This window comes from Arvicanthis niloticus, chromosome X (assembly GCF_011762505.2).
Source record: "Arvicanthis niloticus isolate mArvNil1 chromosome X, mArvNil1.pat.X, whole genome shotgun sequence".
Taxonomy (NCBI): domain Eukaryota; kingdom Metazoa; phylum Chordata; class Mammalia; order Rodentia; family Muridae; genus Arvicanthis; species Arvicanthis niloticus.
Window position 1 is genome coordinate 7,312,568 of NC_047679.1, and position 19,763 is coordinate 7,332,330.

General features: G+C 45.0%; 1 long non-coding RNA gene across 1 annotated transcript in view; it reads right to left on the bottom strand.

Annotated features, from left to right (window-relative positions):
* Positions 1-19,763, bottom strand: part of LOC117695318 (uncharacterized) — a 114,630-nt gene that overhangs the window by 14,946 nt on the left and 79,921 nt on the right. The window contains exon 3 of the long non-coding RNA XR_013105969.1: positions 9,548-9,643. This is a non-coding gene — a long non-coding RNA (uncharacterized LOC117695318). The remainder of the gene's footprint in view (positions 1-9,547; positions 9,644-19,763) is intronic.

Consider the following 19,763-nt stretch of genomic DNA (forward strand, 5'->3'; position numbering starts at 1 on the left):
AAAGAACAGGTCTGCAGTTTGATGACATTTTTCAAATCAAATATCCTTAGGGAACCAGAAAATCCATCCTCAACATCTCTAGACGTACCACCATCATCAAGGGGAACCATTGTCCTAACTTCTAAAAATAGCAATTAGTTCTCCCTCCTTTTTTCTTTATTCTCTCTCTCTCTCTCTCTGTCTCTCTCTCTCTCTCTCTGTCTCTCTCCCCCCCCCCAGGGTGTGTGTGTTGCTAATGGCTGGTTGCTAATATGCTGGAGTACTGTTCTAACCACCTAGAACTTTCCACTCCTAACTCTAACACCTAGAACTACGTTGGTTAGGTTGTTTGTGTTTGTTTGTTTGGTCTACTTGACACAAACTAGAGTCATCACAAGGAACCCTTAATTTAAAAAATAAAAAACAGATTGGCTTGTAGGTCTTTTCTTTTCCTTTCTTTTCTTTTCTTTTGGTTTTTGGAGACAGGGCTTCTCTGTGTAGCCCAGCTGTACTAGAGTTAGTTCTGTAGACCAGGCTGGCCTTGAACTCAGAAATCCACCTGCCTCTGCCTCCCAAGTGCTGGGATTAAAAGTGTGTGCTGCCACCACCTGGCATTCCTGATTTTTTAACGTGTGTTTTTGAGAATAGAGCTTGTGTCCTGTTTGCATAGTAAGAGCTTTACTGAATAAACCCTGTTCTGCATGGAAATAGAATCTTGGATTTTTGCACTTAGAGCCTGACTGCATTTCCTCGGTATTACATTTATGAGCTCCACCCATGATGCTTCACATTGCTGGACTTTGTTCATTTTCTCTTCTGCTATAGCATCCCATTATGTGAATAGTCCATGATTTATCTCTTCTGCCACTGACAGACACAAGTACCCCGGGCCTCCCAAAGAATGTATGATGGAAAAACTTCTCCAGTGTAGAAGCACAGGAAGATTGGTCATAATCAAGTCATGAAGGCTCAGCCCTTGGAGACAGATTGATGTTGTTATCATGAGAATGGATTTGGAACTTTGAGAGTGTTAAGTTCCAAACCCTGGACAAGCACTTGAGATGCCTATTTAATATATCAAAGCCAATCTTGCCTCCAGGTTCTTCCAGCATCCCTCAGTCCTACCTGTTATATGGTATGGCTGGCACACCCCACTGCTACCCTAAACTCTACAGTCCAGGGACTGAGCTGCCCTTCCCCCAGAGACGTCCCTAGATAATCCAGACATTTGGGTTATCCACTCTTCTTTTGCTCCTTTTGTACCTCTGTCCTCCTGGCTGCTGTACTTGGTTCCCCATCTCTCCCTTCATCTCCCCACATGGCTCAGGGTCATGACAACTCTGAACTCTCCCAGATGTGTCTGCCTCTGGCTATGCTCTCCTACACATCTATAAGAAATGTTCTCCTCCACCATAGCTAGGAACAGTCACATCTTTTCTTTCTTTCTTTCTTTCTTTCTTTCTTTCTTTCTTTCTTTCTTTCTTCCTTCCTTCCTTCCTTCCTTCCTTCCTTTCTTTCTTTTATTCAGAGAGAGCCAAGTTTATCTTTCTTTTCAAAGACAAATATTTTTATTATTTTAAATTTTTATTTATTTTTTTTAAAGATCTATTTATTGGTTATCTATATGAGTACACTGTAGCTGTCTTCAGACACACAAGAAGAGGGCATTGGATCCCATTACAGATGGTTGCGAGCCACCATGTAGTTGCTAGGAATTGAACTCAGGACCTCTGGAAGAGCAGTCAGTGCTCTTAACCACTGAGCCATCTCTCCAGCCCTAAATTTTTATTTTTAATGGGAGGGGATATATGTGTTTATATGCAAGACAAGGGCATCAGCTGCCCTGAACAGACTTCTCAGGCAGTAAGTAGCTTGAGTCCTCTGGAAGAGCAGTACTCACTGTAAGCCACTGAGCCCTCTCTCCAGCCTCGGTCTTTCTCTTTTGCTTCTTTTGCCTTTCTGCTTTCTGCCTTGGAACAACATAGCAGGAAGGGTAGCCTCAGACACCAGTACTTTTCCTCTGGGATTTCTTAGCCTTGAGGACCATGAGAAGTCAATTTTTTACTTCCTTTGTTGTTTCTGTGATAAACCACCCAGGCTGTGGTACACTGGATGGCAACACAGTGAACAAAGGCAGGTGGTGTCTGCTTGGGAGCTCTAAGTCCCTAGTTAGAAATCTGCAGATTTTCTGCATAGTGGCCCATACATTTGATTCCAGCACTCGGGAGGCAGAGACTGAGTTTGGGGCTAGCCTGGTCTACATAATGAGTTCTAGGACAGCCAGTGCTACACAGAGAGACCCTGTCTTGGAAAAAGAAAGCAAGAAAGTAAGCAAGAGAGAAAAATGAGTAACTGAATTATCAGATTTGAAAGTCACTGAGGATGAACCCTTCACTCCTAACCAGCTTCAGGCCCCTGTGTCCTGCTTCAGGCTTCCTGTGCTCCCTGTAATACACTTGTTTTAAGGAAGGGGGAGTAGCACAATTGCCTCTCCATAAAATTTAAAATACTGGGTGAAAAGAGGGAGAAAGTAATACATAATACAGCTGCTCCTGGTAGCAAGGTGTTTTAAAGTATCCATCGGAAATGAATTGGAAAGGTTTTTTTTTTTAGAGATCTATTTATTTAATGTATATAAGTACACTGGAGAGATGGCTCAGTGGTTAAGAGCACTGACTGCTCTTCCAGAGGTCCTGAGTTCAATTCCCAGCAACCACATGGTGGCTCACAACCATCTGTAATGGGATCTGATGCCCTTTTCTGGTGTGTCTGAAGACAGCGACAGTGTACTCATATACATAAAATAAATAAATCTTTAAAAAAAAAAATACACTGTCGCTGTCTTCAGACACACCAGAAGAGGGCATCAGATGCCATTACATATGATTATGAGCCACCATGTGGTTACTGGGAATTGAACTCAGGACCTCTGGAAGAGCAGCCAGTGCTCTTAACTGCTGAGCCATCTCTCCTTGTTTTTTTTTGTTTTGTTTTTGAGGGTTTTTCTGTGTATCCCAGGCTGTCCTGGAACTCGCTATGTAGACCAGGCTGGCAGAGATCTGCCTGCCTCTGCCTCCCAAGTGCTGGGATCAAAGGTGTGGACCACCACCTCCAAGCCTGTGTTTATGATTTTTATTTGTGTGTGTCAGAGTCACATGCACGTGTGTGCACACACACATATCACACGTGATTTGACATGTGAGAGGGGAGAGTGCACTCATACTCACAAGTGTATGTGAGCAGAAGATGGGGGGTCTGTGTTAGGTCTCTTCCTTTATTATTTTCCATCTTGTTTTTGTAGAAATAGCTCATCAAACTTGAGGTTGCCACTTCGGCTACACTGGCTGGCCAGCCAGGCTCTAGGATCTGCCAGTCTCTGCTCCTCACTATAGGAGTTACAGGTATGCACCTCCTATCCCAGTTTTTATACAGGTTTGGGGGATCTGAACTCAGGTTCTCATGCTTGTGTGACAAACACTTTATCCACTGAGCCATTCCCACAGCCCCAAGATTTAAAACGCCTTAGCATAGAGACAGCCTGGATTTGTCAAGGCCCATGAAGGGAAACCTATTTCTTCCTGGTAAAGTATTATTATGTTGACAGATTTAGTTAGGTTCTAATTTTTTTTTTTCTTTCTGTTATCCCTTTTAACTTTCTCTGTTATGTGAGTTCTGGTTAAAAGAATGGGGTGTGAGTCTATGTCTAGCCCTGGATGCAGACATGACATTCTGAGCTGCCAGGAAGATTATAGGATTACTACCTAGCAGGAACAAAGGCACCTTGTCCCTTCCTTTAAGAGTTAATCCAAATGGGGCTGTCAGTCACCTGGACAGCCTTGTAGGAGAGCTGTTTCAGAAACTTTCAAATAGCTTCAAACCTGACTAACAACATGCTGGTCCAAATGATGATGCACTCTCTGGCCATGGTCCTTTCCCACTGTGAAAGTGTCTTCCTTTCCAATGGTCCCTTTTAGGCAGTGCCCACTACTGCCCTTGCATGTGCCTCATGCAATTGTGTGAAAACCTTTGTCGGTCTGGACGGAGAATAGAGGGACTGGGAAGTCCTGAAGGAGGCCAGAGCAGATTCCCAAACAGGAAGTGTTATGGATACCTCTGGCCACTGGATGGAGTAGGGTTGCAGGGTCAGGGTATGGTAGGCAGGAGCCCAGGAACATAGTCCTGTCTATAGAAATCTGACTCCAGTATTGTATCCATCCCAGCTCAGCACGGGTGCTAGGAAGGACTGCAGGTTTGGAGATCTGGTTTTCCTGACCAATTATCTGGCTTGCTTCTATGATCTTGTGACCTTTCCTGCTCTGGGGACTCACTTTGGTGGCTTCTTTCTGCCTCAAGCTGTTGTTGCTCTCTCTCTCTCTCTCTCTCTCTCTCTCTCTCTCTCTCTTGTTTTAGCGTTGGTTTGTGCCTACAGAAGTCCAAAGAGGGCATCAGATGCCTTGGAGCTGGAGTTAGAGGCAGTTGTGAGCCACCTAACACGGTATCCAAACTCTGGTCATCTGTAAGAGCAGTACATGATCTCAGTGCTGGGCTGTCTTTCTGGCCCTGCCTTGAGTTCTACTAGCCCATCTTATAAGCATCCTGAGCAAGACCCACCCTTCTCCTCTTTCTTTCATGTTTTTATCAGCACAGTAGCCTGCCTTTGTGCATCCAATAAAGAGGATTAAATTAACAGCATGGGGCCTTGAAAGATGCCTTAATAGCTAAAGGTACTTGCTACAAGGCTTGAGGAGCTAAAAACTGATCCCCAGAACCCATGTGGTGGAAGGAGAGAACAGACTCCCACGAGTGGCATGAAGGTACCACAGCATATAACAAATAAAATGAACTTTAAAAAACGTATATAGTTAATATGATTGGGGCTGAGGAGCTGGTCCAGTGGCTGTGCTCCAGTCGACTTGGGTTCAATGCCCAGCACCCACATGGCAGCTTAATTCCACTCCCAGGAGATCTGATGCCCTCTTCTGTCCACGGGCACCAGCCACACATGTGCACAGACATACATGCAGGCAAAACACCCACACACATATTAAATAAATAAATAAATAAATGCCAGGTATTTCTTTTAAATATAACACAGTGTATACATGTGCTTGTTCAAAGACTGTTGTTATGCATTGTACCAGCTTTGTGGGAAAACCCACATCCATTCTCCTCGCACTGGTATCTAAAGGCAGAGAACAAAGGTCATCTATGTAATCCATTTGCAGACTCGCTGCTTTATCGGAGGATGTTAAGTAATTACAGATTTCAGCACAGACCCAAAGATCCTTTCACTTCATCTGGGAACTTGTCTTATCATTTGTATTCAAAGGTTAAATATAGAAGAAGGAATTAAAAAAAAAAAAGACTCCAGACATTATGTAGTCACTGTCTGGAACGGCAGGCATTATATTTCAACAGGATATTATCACTAAGGCAAAGAGAAATGATTCTTACTGGGTAGGAAATGACTGCAGTGTTGTTCAAGCAATCAGAGATCACAAGATGTGGTGAATGAGGAGTTCGCAATTCTATTGTTCATTTAAAATGGGCTGCTGAGAGAAAAGGGCTGAAAAGAGCTTAGGGAGCAATGTCACACACAGCTCCCCCACCCCCCCCCACCCCCCCACCCTGCTCTCCGCCCAGAAAATTCTGGAGTTCTCCTGAAGTACAGCTCTGCCATCAGCCATCAGCCATCAGCAACCTTGGCACTTTGAATCCCTTGCGTTTAGCTTGCGCTCCTACCCGGTTCCCGCGGGGCGTTCACAGAGAACTGAAAAGGGAGCACGGGGTTTCCAAAGGTTTGTTAGGAAATCTGTCTTAGAATTCAGAACAGATTTTCTTCAGTTCTCTGCGTGACGTCTGTTCTCAAACAGGCCACTTGAGCGCATGTCACCCTTAGGAAGTGAGCGTTTGCTACGGATGACAGTGAAGAGTCTGGTTCCTGGCGATCTCTAGCTGAGGTGCCATCTTGGAGCAACGCAGTCTTCCTCCTCCCTTCCCTCCTCGCCTCTGCAGGCGGAAGAGGGGGGAAGAAAGAAGGTGGGAGGCACCCAGGAGGCTTTGAGCAGAGGTGGGGACTTCCCGGCACTAACAGAAAGAGGAAGGGAAAAGTGCCAGGGGTGGCACAGCAGTGAGACAAGGGGCGGAGCAGGAACATTGATAGTGTTAGCCGCCATCAGGAGGAAAGTCCCTGCCCGTGGGACTCTGGCAACTGGAGTGATAGTAACTGGGGCACTGTTCAATGTTCAATGTACAAGTTGCTGGTTTAACGTTTTACTCGAGCCCACTGAACCTAACCCTTTTCTTATTTTGAAACAAGCCTTCACTGGAGATATCTCTGTCTCTCTGTCTCTGTTTCTCTGTCTCTGTCTGTCTCTGTCTGTCTCTGTCTCTCTCTCTGTCTCTGTCTCTCTCTCTCTCTCTCTCTCTCTCTCTCTCTCTCACACACACACACACACACACACACACACACACACACGAGATACAAAACAGTATAGCAAACATCTGGCTTAAGATAGAAAGCAGGTCTGGGGATGCTGGGCTTGGTGGGGCATACCTTTGGTACCAGCACTTAGGATGCAGAGGGAGGGAGATCTCATGAATTTGAGGCCAGCTTGGTCTACATAGTAAGTTCCAGGACAGCCAGGACTACACAGAGAAACTCTGTATTAAAAAGCAAACGAACAATAACAACAACAACAAAAACAGAAAGAAAGGAACCATGGAGCATGGAGACGAGTTCAGACCCGCTCCCAGCCAGGCACAGTACCCTCTGTCTAATCCATGAGCTCACACAGCAAGATGAGAAGCAGAGACAGGAGAATCTCCAGATCTCAGGCCAGCTAGCTTGGTATACCGGGGGCAAACAGGAGACTTTGTCTCACATAATGTGGAAGATACAGACTGATACCCAAGATTGTTCTTGGACCTCCATACACGCAATATAGCATCTGTGTGAGTGTACTCACACATATGGACAGATACACACAGATACATACATTACATACATATTAATTCACAAAAGATAATAATAAAATACAAAATAGAGAATGACTCAGATATAGTTAGAGGCAGCCTCTGTGTACTCCCAAGACAACCATAAGTTTTGAATAGTATTATAATAGAATTATCTATGTGGACGTTTATTGTTTTGTTACCCATATATTTATTTTATCAATCTTAAATGTATTAGTCTACTTTGGATTACTATAATGAGATACCTAAGGCTGATTGTTTGTAAAAGGTTTATTTAGCTCACAGGTTTGGACACGGAATAGTCAAAAAACATGGCAGTAGCACTGTAAGGTCCCCACTGGCTTCATCACAACCCAGCAGAGGGCAACATGCTGGCAGCTCATGAAAAAGGAGAAGTCACAGAGTGGAACAGTAAACTGAAAATGACTTGGGACCCGGCCTTGCTCTTTCATGACAATTCACTGCTACAGAGAACAAACTTACAGTCTCATGCCATCACCCTGATCCTTTCTGAAGACAGTGGCCCTAATCAGCTCCTCTAAGGTCTATCTAAAGGTCTAACCACATCTTAGCATCACCACACTGGGACCCAAGGTTTCAACACATTATCACTTAGAGACATACTTAAATCACATCCAAACTACTGTACCATATAAGTGATATCCCATTAGAAATCACTAGGGAAATGATTTTTAAGATTTTTGCATATTTTAATATTTTAAAAACACTAGCACATTCAATATGGCCTTCTGAAATTTGCTTTTTCTCATCACACTATTAAAAACCTTGAGCGAGTGCATTTGTCATATCCATTCTAACTGCTATGTAGCGTTTCATCATCTGAATAATAACACCCTCGCTACCAGCCCAAACCAGGACCCAGCCACACACTCAGCTGCTGCCCATAGGAAGTTTGATTCTTAGTTCACAATTAAAGGACCAAATAGCTCACATCCTTTATGCAAGCCCTCTTTCCTGGACCTTAGGAGAAGTTGCCAGTGGCTGTTGCTGGCTGCTTAGTGTGATAAGCTCAGAATATTATCTGACTTTGAGAGAGCAATTGCCCTTGCCACACGATGACTATGGTGTCTAAGTGACTGAGGTCACCGCATTCCCTAAGTCTTTTCCCTGGATGGAGTCTGAGTCAGGCTGTTGGGTTTGCCTATATCAGAAAGGGGAAAGAACAGCAACAGTGTGGGAGAACCACAGAACACAGAGTAGGTCACTGGTCTACTCCTTCCCGAGCCCTAGCTCCCAGTCCCCAGTACAAGACAGAGGACCTTTTGGACATCAGCCTAGTAAGCCATCTGAACAAATTGCAAGACTGTTGCCACTTGGGGCATGCAGGGTGTGAAGAACTTGGAAAGGGGGCAAGACAGAGTGCTGCAAAAGCTGAGTACCACCTTGGTGATCACTCAGGGACAGGCCAGCCATTTCTCTCTGGACTCAGCTCACTCACTAGTCAGGAATCTCCTGGCTGAAGGTTCTGTCTTGGGATTTCTGGCACTGGGTTTTCTGGCCCGTGTCAAACATTCCTTGAGAACTGTCTAGCCAGTCAAGTGCTGGCGCCTGCCATGTTGTTTGTAGCCAGATCACTGAAGGGCTCTTTTGAGCTTTAAGCCAGTGGAGGCTTCTCATTTCTCAGTCTTTCTAACACCCTTTGATCCTATAAGCAGTAACTAAAGAAGAATCCCAGAAGGGCAGGCTGGCAAGAGTTCTTGAGATGGTCTTGTTCAACATCTGACCCATCATTTGTTAATTTTATAAATAGATGCCAGGTGCCTACAGTAGACCATTCTGGGTTGGGCACCAGGTTAACCTCACCAAGACACCAGTCTCAAAACAGAATCTATATTCTGTCTATGTGTTTGTTCTATATATATTCATTTTATCAATCTTAAACATTACAAAGAATCTGACCAGATTCTCAGCCGGACACCATATTAGGCTCAGCTATGTATTAAGAAACTGTCTCAAAACAAAAGCAAATAAACAACATCAAAATAAAAAAACAACCACAGGGCTGGAGAGATGGCTCAGTGGTTAAGAGGGCATTCTGCTCTTGCAGAGGATCAACCTTCAGTTCCCTGTAACCACATGAGGAAGCTCACAACAGGCTGTAACTTCTGCCCTCCATGGTCACCTGAACTCATGTGCACATACCTCTAACCGTGCATAGACATATACCAAACACTTTTTTTTTGGAACTCACTCTGTAGACCAGGCTGGCCTCGAACTCAGAAATCCGCCTGTCTCTGCCTCCCAAGTGCTGGGATCAAAGGCGTGTGCCACCACTGCCCGGCTATACCAAACACTTTAATATTAAGAAAAACCTTTCTTTTTAACCAAGAGAGACAGAGACAGAGAGAGACAGACAGACAGAGAGCCATGCCCTCTTGAAGATTGCACAACAGTGGAACGGCAGATGGGAGCCAGAGGTGGCCAATATTCATAGAGCAACCACACAGATTTTAAATCATAATGCCACCAGTCATGTTTTTCCAGGTCAGAGGATGTATCTAAATTATTTTTATGTTGCTATTATAAGACACCATGACCAAGGCAACTTATAGAAGAGTTATTTGGAGCTTACAGTTAGAGTCCATGACCATCATGGCAGGGAGCATGGTAGCAGATGGGCATGGCACTGGAGCAGCAGTTGAGACCCCACATCTTGAGACACAATCACCTGGCAGAGAGGCAGAGAGAAACAGAATTAGAATGGCAGGAGTCTTTTGAAACCTCAAAACCCTTCCCCAGTGACACACCTCTTCCAATAAGGCCACACCTCCTAATTCTTCCCAAATAGTTCCAACCAAGTATTCAAATATACGAGCCTATGGGGGCCATTCTCATTCAAACTATCACAGAGATTGTGGTGTGGCTTATTAGGAGGTGTGGCCTAATTGGAGTAGGTGTAACCTTGTTGGAGGAAGCTTGTCACTGTGGGGGTGGGCTTTGAGGTCTCCTTTGCTCAAGCTATGCCCAGTGTGGCTCATAGTCTCCTTCTGCTGCCTGTGGATAAAGATGTAGAGCTCTCGGCTCCTCCAGTACCATGTCTGCCTGCGTGCTGTCATGTTCCCACCATGATGATAATGGACTGAACCTCTGAACCTGTAAGCCAGCCCCAATTAAATGTTTTTCCTTTATAAGAGTTGCCTTAGTCATGGTGTCTCTTCACAGGAATAAAACTCTAACTAAGAGAGAGAGCTTCTGTTCACACCATATGAGCCAAGAAGCCCAAGGAGAGCTATTACTCTGTATCCTAAAAGCAACAGTATGCCACAGAGGATCTTCACCTAGGCCATGGAGCATGCTGAAAGAGAACTCTTTGACCACTGTATGGAGATCAGGCTGCAGAGGTATCCATGGAAGGTTCTTTTAGGCAAGAGACAATGGTGACTTGAGCTGGGATAATGGAACAGAGGACAGGTTGGACACATGTTTAATGAATAAAATCCACACAACATCTTGGATAGGGATGGAAAGCCATTTCTAAGCTGGTTGTGTTGGCTCTCATGCAGCATTTTAGATACACAGGCAGGAGGATCACTGCAAGTTCCAGGCCAACCTGATCTATATACTGAGTTCCAGGCCAACCTGATCTACATACTGAGCTCCAGTCAGGGTCACATAATGAGACACTGTCTCAAACAAACCAACCAACAAATAAAAAGCCATTTTTAACAGACTAGATCTCCAGCCAACAGGCTCTGTAGTTCAGTTTTGCTCAGAGTAGGCTCTGGAATGATCTATGATACCAGCTAAAGAGCCTTTGACCTTTTCAATTTCTACAGTGAAAGGCCAAACCGGCATTTGTGACAGCTCCCTTGGTAATCCCCTCATCTGCTCTCATTCAAATGTCCATGCTAACAAGAAACCACTGTTTTCTTCACGATGAAGTAAAGGACTAAGATGTCTTACTCTGTCTGAGCTGCTATCTAACAGAACCCTACACACTGGATGGCTGATGGACAAAGGAAACACACTGCTCATAATTCTGGGATCCAGAAGTCCAAAATCATGGTATTTCATGAGGACTTGCTTCCAGGTCCATAGGCAGCTGTTTGTCACTATGTCCTCACATGACAGATGGGGTGCCACTCTCAGAGGCTTCTTTTACTTTCTGTGTCTTCCTCAATTCTCCTCTCCTCTTCCTCCTTCTCTCCCTTCCTCTTTCCTGTCCTTTTTTTGGACAGGGTCTTACATAGCCTAGGCTGGCCTCAAGCTTGCTATATAGCCAAGGATGACCTTGAGCTTCTAATCCCCTGCCTCTACCTCCAGAGTGCTGTGATATTTACATCATCACATTCAGTTACTGGGTGCCAGGGATCAAATTTAGGGCTTCCTGCATGAAATGCACTCTACCAGGTGAGCTCCACGCTCAGCTTTCAGGACCTGTTATAAGGGAACTGATCTTACTTTGGAGGGTTCTGCTGGTCATGACCTAATTAATCATTTCCCAAACACCCATCTCCTAGTGCTAGCACATCAAGGGCTACCCACATCAAAGGTTAGGACTTCAAATTGCAGATTTGGGAAAGAAGTTCTTAAATATTCAATCTATAACAAAGACATATATAACATCTCTAGTTTCCCCCAGTCTCCTCAATAAAATAGACATGCTGGATAAAAGTTATGGGATACTATTTGGAATAAGACCTTCCTATACTATGTCCTAAAGGCTAATCCAAGGTGGAGTCGCTCATGCTCAGGTTCCATGTCACAAAGTAAACTCAGGCTACTTATTGGTAAGAGCTGACCTTCCAAGAAATCAGGAGAGAAATAATAGACAACTCCCAGAAAGCCAACAAAATTCCCTGGTTTTCCCTAAGAAAACTTACTACAAAATCACCAATCTGGCAGATGGTGGTGGCAGAGGAAGGCAGATCTCAGTGACTTCAAGACCAATCTGGTCTACATACTGAATTCCAGGCCAGCCATAGCAACACAGTGAGATCCTGTCTCAAAAAAAGTATAAACAAATAGACATAGACAGACAGACAGACAGAAACATAGATTGATTAAAACAAATGAATAAATCTGCTTCTTGTTCCTAATTTTTGCTTTTCTCAGCCCTTTTGGTTTTATTGTGTTTTGTTTTTGTGGTGCTGTGGTAGACTGAACCCATGACCTCATCTGTGCTACCCAGGTATGCTACCAGTGAGCTGTGTCTTCCAAACGCACACCCACTCCCCTTTGACTTTGAGAGGAGGGGTCTCACTAAGTTACCCAGACCAGCCTTAGAACTTGTGATCCTTCTGCCTCAGCCTCTCAAATAACTAGAATTACAGATTTGTATCACCAGGCTTAACATCAGCCTTTTGTCTATCCCGTCAATTTGTCAGAGCTTGTTTCTGTCTTGCAGACCAACTGTTGCACAGTTTAGGAAGTTTCTAGTAAAAGTCAGAGTGGCAGAATGTTTTCACTCCATATAATGGCTCTTGATTTAACTTTCTGCATTGCAAAAAGAGAAAAGCAAACAAACAAAAAATTTAGATATTTTAAAAAATGCATTATTTCATTTTGTGTGTGTTTGTAGGGGGTTGCTTTGCCTGCATATACACTATATGCATACATGCAATGCGCATGGCGACCAGCAGATGGCGACAGATCTCTTGGAACTGGAGTTTATGGATGAATTTGAACCACCAAATGGGTTGGTTGGGTGCTGGAAATGTAACCTGAGTTCTCTATGCTAGAGTGAGTAGCCAATGTTCTTAACCAAGTCATCTCTCCTGCCTCCACATTAAATCTTTTAAAACTCTATTGTAAATCTGGGTGTGGTGGCACATGTCTGTAATGCCAGAACTCAAGAGACTGAAGCAGGGTAATCTAAAAGTTGGAGGCTAGCATAGGCTACAGAGTGAAGCCTTGTCAAACAAACAAACAAACAAACTACCACCACCAACAACAACAAAACCCACTCTATTTGCTGAAACGTTATGGGCAAATTCCTGTAATGCAGGTAAAATCAAGACACCTACATTTCTTGTTTTGTCACCTACCTGGCCCAGGTATCACCCTCTGTCTTTCCCAGGCATCACCCTCTGAGGTCCCCTCTGCCCTTACATTTTAACCTGTGCCAGTTTGGTTAAAATAGCCATGTAACAGTGTTAGAACTTCACTGACCACAAGGTCGAGAGTGGGAAGGATGCCCAGTTACCTAGTTTCCCCCAAGACTTTCCCATTTTAGTACTGAGACTTCATCTTTTAGGAGCTTCTGAGTACCAGAGGAAGGAGGCAGTTGATCACCATATATCTTGTACTATACCCGTGTAGTCATGCAATTTGTACCATACTGAGCTGCCCAAGGACTTTTGCTCTGGGAAGTCTGGTTGGATGAGCTGGAAAGAACATTACCTATTAAACTCCATTTAATTCATTCAGTTCTTGGCCCCCACTCCAGACCTATCTGAACTCGGGTCATCAAGTGTGTGTTAAATCTTGTTAACACACACATCTTACGAAGCCCTGCTCCCAGATCGATTTTATCAAAACTGACTTCACCTGGGAACTGTGTCCAACAAAATATGGTCCCTGCTCTGACCTCTAGCACATCTTATTTCCATGCTTTGCAGTGTGGCTTGGGTGGCTGTTTTGTCTGTTCGTTTTCCAGATCTTGTCCCTAGTGATCCTACTAGCCCAGGTTGGGAAATAACATTCTAAAAACTACAGAATTCAGGGGCCGGTGAGATAGGGCAGGGCATAAAAGTACTTGCACTGCATGCCTGGCGACCAGAGTTCAATGTCTAAAACCTGTGTAAAGGTGGAAAGTGTGCATCAACACAGATACAGAATTTAAAAGAATAAAAACGAATCTTGAAAAAAACAATAAACAACACGGTGTAGTGGCACTCACCTTTAATGGTCACACTCAGGAGGCAGACGCAGGCAATGGGACGTTTACACTACACTCAACTACAGTACACCTTGTTTTTTGAGACAGGGTCTCTCACTGAACATGGAGCTCCTGATTCAGCTAGCCCAGCTGGCCAGCAAGCCCCAGGGATCCTCGTATCTCTACTTCTTCAGTGGAGATTACAGGTACAAGTCTATGTGCCTGGCTCCTTTACATGGATGCTGAGGGTCTGAACTCATGTCATCATGCTTGGATAGCAAGCATTTACTGGCTGTCCCATCTCCCCATCTTTTTAATTTTTTAAAGATTTATTTATTTATGTCTGGGTGCTGTGCCTGCATGTACACTTGTGTGCCAGAAGAGGGCATCAGATCCCATTATAAATGGTTGTGAGCCTCCATGTAGTTGCTGGGAGTTGAACTTGGGTCCTCCGGATGAGCAGACAGTGCTCTTAACTGCTAAGCCATCTCTCCAGCCCCACCAATTTTCTTTTAGGGGTTGACTCCCGAGTCAGCCTGGCTTCAATGAAAAGTCAAGATATCCACTCACATGAGAGCTAGGTCCAGGCATTCTGTCACCATTCAGATCTGGCAGAATCCAGGCACTGAGATGATGTCACCAATGATGCTCTTTGCCCTTTCACTTACTGCTTTTATTTCCTACCCTTTATTCTCAGATAGCCTTTCTGGACCATTTTTCCCATTGCTGTGACAAAAGCCACTTAAGGGAGGAAGAAGTCATTCTGGCTCAGTTCCAGAGGAATTTTAGTTCCACCACAGCAGGAAGGCTAGGTAATGAGAACAGCAAGGCACCCCAAAGGTTTTGGGCTTGGGATTCAAGAATAATAATGAGATGGACTGTCCTTTGTATATGAAATGTATTACAGAGGTGTTGATGACATAAACAGACAAGCAGACAGCCTTATGGAGTGGGCTCTGAGATTCAGGACCAGGCAGATGGGTGGAAGCTCCTCCTTACACATTTTAGAGGAAGGGGGAAGAGGGATAGATTGAAAAGTTTCCTGTTTGACCCATGCTTATCTCCTGCTGGGGACTCTGCTAAAGAACCTTAAGTTAGATAAACATCTCTCCTGGCTGGGATAACAATAGTCTAGAGAAACAGCTTACTTTAGTTCTACAAAACAAATGACTGGAGTTATTGGAACTATCAGTTCAAACAAAATGCAAAGTTGCCTGGCCCTGGCTAACATTCCCTGGTGAAAAGAATGTGACGGAGCAGGTCACTTCCTTTTCTTTTGTTTTTAAAGATTTATTTACTTTTATGTATGTGAGTACACTGTAGCTATCTTCAGACACACCAGAAGAGGGCATCAGATCTCATTACGGATGGTTGTGAGTCACCACGTGGTTGCTGGGAATTGAACTCAGGACCTCTGGAAGAGCAGTCAGTGCTCTTAACCACTGAGCCATCTCTCCAGCCCAGCAGGTTACTTCCTAGAAGCTGACTGAGAAGCTGAAAAACTCACCAGAACTTTGGAGGATGGCTACTAGTAACCCACTTTTAACCACTAGGCCCCACCTCCGAAAGCAACACCACCAATTGAAAGACTAGGTGCTTAAACACAAGCCCATGGGGAACACAGCACATCCAAGTCATTCCAAACCAAAATGGCTGATGGGAGAGCATGGTAACTCTGAAAGCACTCTGAAGTTTCCGCCAGATAACTCTGTTTACCATTATGCCTGGGACTGCAATCAACCATGTCTTGTATCAGTTTTGGTTTTGAGACAGGGTCTCATTGTATAGTCCTGGCTGGCCTGGAACTCACTATGTAGATCAGGCTAGCCTCAAACTTAAGGAGTTCTGCCTCTGCCTTCTGTCTCTTGTCTCTTGTCTGTCTGCCTCCTGCCTCCTGCCTCCTGCCTCCTGCCTCCTGCCTCCTGCCTCCTGCCTCCTGCCTCCTGCCTCCTGCCTCCTGCCTCCTGCCTCCTGCCTCTGTCTCGAGTGTGGTGAATTAAAGGCTAGTGCCACTATACCTGGATTATTTATTATATTTTTTAAATATTTGTTTTTATTATTTTACATTATGTGTATGTGTCCGTGCCTCTCTGTGTGCATGTGAGTGCAGTTGTCCAGAAAAGGCCATTGGATCCCCTAGAGCTAGAATTGCAAATATGGTAAGCCACCTGAGGTGGGTTCTGGGAGCAGCACTCCAGACCTCTGCAAGAGCAATATGATCTCCCAATGGCTAAGCCATCTCTCTAGGTTTTACCTTTAGAAAGGGTGAGGGAGGAGGGAGAGAGAGGGGGAGAGGGAGAGAACATACAGAACTAGAGAGAGGACACCAGAGGACAACTTACAGGAGTAGCTTCTCTCTACCATGTTGCTTTCTGATGTCAAACTCAGGTCATCAAGCTTGGCAGCAAGTACTTTGATCCACTGAGCCATACTGCCATCCCAAATCAGTCCCATTTTAAATATAATTTTGTCAACCTGTTTGACAGAATCTCAGCCCCACAAAGAACGGAATCATAACACAGAACACAGACATGGCCCCAAGAACAAAAACGGTGGGAACTAGAGAGCTGGCCCTGACCTCTTCCTAATGGCATGCCATGCAGTGCAGGACTGTTACACCTCTAGAACATTCCATGCACACAGCAGACACCCACCACCTACTGTGTGCCCAGCATAGTGCTGGCCTCTGATGAGGAAGACATGGTCTTAGAAGGAAGCAGCCTACCCTGCAGTGGTGGCGCACACCTTTAATCCCAGCACTTGGGAGGCAGAGGCAGGCAGATTTCTGAGTTTGAGGTCAGCCTGGTCTACAGAGTGAGTTCCAGGACAGCCAGGGCTACACAGAGAAACCCTGTCTTTAAAAAAAAAAAAAACCAAAAAAAAAAAAAAGAGAGAGAGAGAAGGAAGCAGCCAAGAGGAGATGGGAGATGGGTCAGTGGATAAAGTACAAGTAAGAGAACCCAGGTTAAAAGCTAGGCTTGTTGTGGCATAACTCTAAACCCAGGGTGAGGGTTGCAGTGACAGATGGTCAAGTGTCACCAAGTTGGTGAGCTCCAGGTTCACTGGGAGAAAGTGTGTGAAAAAACACGGTGGAGAGCCATGGAGGAAGATGCCCAAATTTGACTTCTGACCTCCACATATGCATGCACATGAGTACACATACACACGAAACACATGCACATATACATGCAGAAGGAAGGAGGCAGACAAGACAGGAGTGTTAACAATCATATTACAACATAGCAAGGCCAACTGTGCATGTGTCTGGACTGTGCTACTGTAAGGATGGGACTTCCTCCATTGAAACTGCCTGCTGTCACTTTTCTCTCTGTGAAACCCTCCTCCCAGTGGAACAAGCATGTTTGGCTCTGTAGGGAAGAGGGTAGAGTCTAGCTAAAACCCATTACAGGTTACCTTAGGGGTAATCGTTTAAAATTACTGATGATCGCTCCCAAGGAAAGCCACTTGAAATTTCGGAAGAAGCGAATTGAAATGGGATCTGTCCAGCAGGACATCAGAAGAGGACGGGGGGGGGGGGGGGGGACTAACTGCAAAAGAACTGCATCTGACCAGTCTACTTGCAACATTTAAGAGCGAGCAAATGAACGCCACAAGAACTGTTGTTTTGGGTTTTTTTGTTTGTTTGTTTTTTGTTTTTTTTGAGACAGGGTTTCTCTGTGTAGCCTTGGCTGTCCTGGAACTCACTCTGTAGACCAGGCTGGCCTCGAACTCAGAAATCCTCTTGCCTCTGCCTTCTAAGTGCTGGGATTAAAGGCGTGCGCCACCACTGCACAGAAGAACTGTAGTTACGTGTTGGCCTTTGCATGGAGACTCAAATGTGGACTTGAGTTTTGGGCTATGAGTAGAGTGTTTCAGCTCCTCACTGTGAAGTATCTGTTTCCCGATCCTGTTTCTCTTTTGCACCCTGTAAGATTTATTTTAGTTTTAATTTTGTGTTTCTCTATGTGTGTATGGTTATGTGCATGTGAGTACAGCTGCCCAAAGACCTCAGATTATAGCTATGATGGCTACTGGGAACCGAATTTGAGTCCTCTGCCACAGCAGTGTGTGCTCCTAACCCTTGAGCCATCTCTCCAGCCTTGGGTTTGTTTATTTGTTTTGTTTAGAGATAGGGTCTTACTGTGTAGAGTAGTCTAGCCTTAAACTCACAGAGATCTGCCTGCCCTGCCTCTAGGTAAAAGGAATGTACCGTTGTAGCTGATTTACCATGAACCTCTGGTTCTCCCGTCTCACCTCCGGAGTGTCTAGTTTATAGGTGGATACTGCCATGTCCAGTTAGGGTATAGCCTTCCAAAAATAGAAGAGGGGGAGAGGTGAGGGCTCCAGAACACCAGGGAGGGAGAACAACATACGAACTAGGCTGTGTGGGCCTGTGTCTGCACAGAATGTTTGCTGTGGCAAACAACACAAGTTAAGCCATAGATGGTAAAGAAACTCTTTCAGTATGCTAGGGCTGTGTCCATCATAGACTGATTTGTACACCCCACACACATATACAGCACACATACCCCATACACAGATATACCACACACACTACACATAACAGGCACACACCTGACACAACACACACATATACAACACACACCTATACTGCACATACCCTGCCACCACACACACACACTCTACACACATACCACATGCACATATACTACCCCCACCCCCCACACCCCATATAAGATCTTTGGGGGTCTAGGAGGAGGCCAAGTTCTCAGGCTTAACACCTAAACCAAGGGCTGCACAAGGAAACCTTGTACCTTAGCAAAATAAAAATGTGTTTTGTAAGCTCATGTAAAGCTAAGCTAAAAGGTCTATGTGGTGGCACACACCTGTGACCCCAGCACCCTCCACCTGAGGACTGGGTATACAGGTGTGCACCCTTCACATAGATTAGTGCATCTTTCAACCCTCACCAGAAAAGCTCCTTTTTGCATACAAGAGGACTGATACAGACATACCACTGCACAACCTGCAGAGAATAAGAGTCCTAAATGGCATCTGCTTAGTATGTATGTATATATGTATGCATGCATGCATGTTGTGTGGCATTGCTTCTGGGGAGACATGAACAAACATCCTCTAATCTCAGATAGGGGACCAATAACAGACAGTGTCACTTAAGTCCGACTTGGTGAACCAATGGGATTTATTGGAGTCACTTATAGGAGCAGAAACAACTCAAAGACAGCTGCATCACCAAAGACCACCCCGGCCGAGTGACAGTTGATGAAAGCTGGGAGCCTGGAGCACACTGTACAGGCTGCAGGCAGCTCCACAGGTTGGAGGGTGTCCTTTCCTGGTGGGTTGAGCCCCTTCCCAGACAGCTCTGCTGGTCTTTGTTTCTTCCAGGCACTTCAGCTGCTCTCTGCTGCTTCTAGGCCACTTGGCTCAGAAGGCTCTGTTTATTCCAGGTTGCCCACTCTGAGCCTCAGTGTAGTAGCTCAGCTTGTCTAAGAATGACTATCAGCAGTCTTTATTGCTAATATGTTATTGTAAAGGGAGGAACCTACTGAATCTGCTTAGTTCAAGGACTTCCTGAAGCTATTACATGTTTACTTCCTGTCTAAAGGAAGTGAAGGATGGAGTGTCCCACCTACCCTTAGAACATCCTGTTGTTTCACCTCCCAGTAAACATCCCATTAGAATATCCTGTTAGTCCACCTCCCTTTTCACACCCTATGTCTTAAGTAGTTTCTCTCCAAGATGGGATGCTTTCATGTCAGAAGAAACTGCTACACAACAACGCACCACAGACTCCTCAAGGGTTAGGGACCATCTAAGAAGAGGAGACAGGAAGACTCTAAGAGCCAGTGGGAGTGGATGGCTACTGACTCATCAGGAAGAGCCCTTGTTGGCGACTGTGAAACAGTATTCACTGGATAGCACAGGGCCGTTGGACATGTGACTGCATACACATGACCTGTACCACATCAAACCAACCAAAAATCAC